We start from the raw sequence: 2,587 nt of genomic DNA on the forward strand, positions 1-2,587 counted from the left end.
CTGAAGCGGAATAAAAATAAGGTTTCGTGGAAGATGGCGTTAGGAAGGTATTAGGCGACGTGCCCGCCTGCCTAATAACCTAGCCCTAATTGCTGTGTGTAACGTTTCCAGACCGTTTACCCTGCAACGTATGGTGCAAAGTGCCGTATTAAGACCTTTCCCTTAAGGAAAAGAAGAAGAAAAAAAGAAAAAAAAGGGGGAAAAAGAAAACAGGGTAAAGAGAAAAAGATCATGCATAAACCTAAGCGTTTCACTGGAAGTAAAACGCGAGTTTATCGCTTCCTTACAGAGATGGAACCAAGGACAGCAAACGCTGACGAGGAGAAGAGACGGACGAGCGTTTGCTTGCGGTTAATACCGAAGGGACGGGATGAAACAAGGAAGCCAGAATGCAGCGGCCCCTCGATATCACCAGGAACTGCTACAGGAGGAGGCGTTCTGGCACGGGTAACTAGGGTAAGTATGGCTAATGACCGTTAGCAGTTATTTTGGCCTCCCCGAGGCAGCGCTGAGGCCTGAGTAACCCGTTCCTGCCCTGTGGCTGCTGTTGCCTGTATCTGCCTTAGCTTTGCTTTGGCTGTTTCTCTTTTGTTTTGTTATCGTACACGCAGCTACGGAAAGGAATAGATGTCATACTTACTTTTTTAGATTAATTGCCACGGCTGAAGTTGAAGAGACCAAGAAACGTAAGCCGCGAAGGGGCACATCTTGAAGAGAGGGGGCTAGACCTAGCGATGCAGTTGTTCGTTTTGGTCGTCGCCTGTGAGGCCAGCATGCAAGAGTAAGAGGAAGCTAGGAGCAGTCTCAAAAAGGTAATAGGTTTGAAAGGGAGACAGGCAAATCGAGGGCTGTCGTTCCTCCACGTAGTTAAAGACCGAGAGAGTTGTCGGTTAAGCGCATGCATACGAGGGTTTGCGAACAGTAACAATAACACTGAAGCGGAATAAAAATAAGGTTTCGTGGAAGATGGCGTTAGGAAGGTATTAGGCGACGTGCCCGCCTGCCTAATAACCTAGCCCTAATTGCTGTGTGTAACGTTTCCAGACCGTTTACCCTGCAACGTATGGTGCAAAGTGCCGTATTAAGACCTTTCCCTTAAGGAAAAGAAGAAGAAAAAAAGAAAAAAAAGGGGGAAAAAGAAAACAGGGTAAAGAGAAAAAGATCATGCATAAACCTAAGCGTTTCACTGGAAGTAAAACGCGAGTTTATCGCTTCCTTACAGAGGTGGAACCAAGGACAGCAAATGCTGACGAGGAGAAGAGACGGACGAGCGTTTGCTTGCGGTTAATACCGAAGGGACGGGATGAAACAAGGAAGCCAGAATGCAGCGGCCCCTCGATATCACCAGGAACTGCTACAGGAGGAGGCGTTCTGGCACGGGTAACTAGGGTAAGTATGGCTAATGACCGTTAGCAGTTATTTCGGCCTTCCCGAGGCAGCGATGAGGACTAAGTAACCTGAGGGGCTCTGGCCTGGGTTGGGGCAGAAGTGCAGGCAGGCGGGATCAGGCATTTTCCTCTCAGCTCTGCGAGCTGAATCCTAGCCCTGAAGGAAAAAGCACTGGGGGGAGGCTACTCGGACACCTGCCATGTCGAGGGCAGGGGCAGGAGCTGACCCTTCCCCGACGGACAGACGTACGGACAGACGCTGGTGCGGCGGTGACTCTTTGGATATCGTAGGTAAGGGGAGGCACGCTGGTGCCGAGCTCCAGGGCGGTTTGCCTGAACACGATGCCTGAGGCAGGAGGTTATGCATTGTGTCCGGGGCTGGGAGCTGGTCCCCGAGTCCCATGTACTTGGGAGTGCCTGCGCTTGCCAGGGAGCCCGGTGCTGTTCCCAGAGCTGCGGGGAATTTCCCTTGCGTTGCCTGGACCCTCGGGGCTCTTGGGGGTGTTTCCCCTCATCGCGAGGGCTGCCAGAGCCCCTCCAGGGCTGCGTGAGGTCCCCGAACCGCTCCCGGATTTGCTTTTGGCACTCCGCAGTGTCGCTCGTGTGCCTGGGGCAGCCTGCAGGCGCCATCCTGTCAGCCGCGTTGAGCCCTGCGGCGTGCCTGGTGACCCCTCTGGTGTGCGCCAAGGCCCTTCCTCTGTATTTTGGTCTGCCCCAGAGCCCTGCACTTGCCCTCTGATGCCCTCAGGACCCCTCAGTTCACATTCTGGGTTGCCCCCGAGCCCTCTACGTGCCTTTCGGTGCGCCCCGTGGCCCCGTGTGTGTTTTGCGGCACGCCGCAGAGGTCTCTGTTTAGCTTTTTCTCCTGTCCTGGAGTTTTCTGGGTGCTTCTGGGTGTGCCCCAGGGCCCTCCTTTTGGTGCCCCCCGAGTCACTCTGTTTGCTCTATCGTTGTTGGTTTTTTTTTTTTTTTCTTGACTTGTGTTGCACCCAGAGCTCTCGATTTGTTCTCTTGTGCTCCGCATACTCCCCTTTCCGCACTCTACACCCCAGGCAGGGCTCTCCCTTCAGCTCTCAGCAAGCTGCTGTCAGGAGAGTGGGGGTGCCTCTGCTGCCCTGGCAGCCCCAGCTGTCCCTGAAGGGGCTGATGGCCAGGCCCCCTGCCCAGTTCCTGCAGGCCCACAGCTGCGGGCCCTGGGG

The 2,587-nt window shown here is 54.3% G+C and overlaps 1 long non-coding RNA gene across 1 annotated transcript; it reads left to right on the plus strand.

Annotated features, from left to right (window-relative positions):
* Window positions 1-556: 556 nt before the first annotated feature.
* Window positions 557-2,173, plus strand: LOC135324212 (uncharacterized). The gene is made up of 2 exons (XR_010385569.1): window positions 557-812; window positions 1,223-2,173. It is a non-coding gene; the product is annotated as an uncharacterized LOC135324212 (long non-coding RNA).
* Window positions 2,174-2,587: the final 414 nt, after the last annotated feature.

This window comes from Dromaius novaehollandiae, chromosome W (assembly GCF_036370855.1).
Source record: "Dromaius novaehollandiae isolate bDroNov1 chromosome W, bDroNov1.hap1, whole genome shotgun sequence".
In the NCBI taxonomy this organism is placed as follows: Eukaryota; Metazoa; Chordata; class Aves; order Casuariiformes; family Dromaiidae; genus Dromaius; species Dromaius novaehollandiae.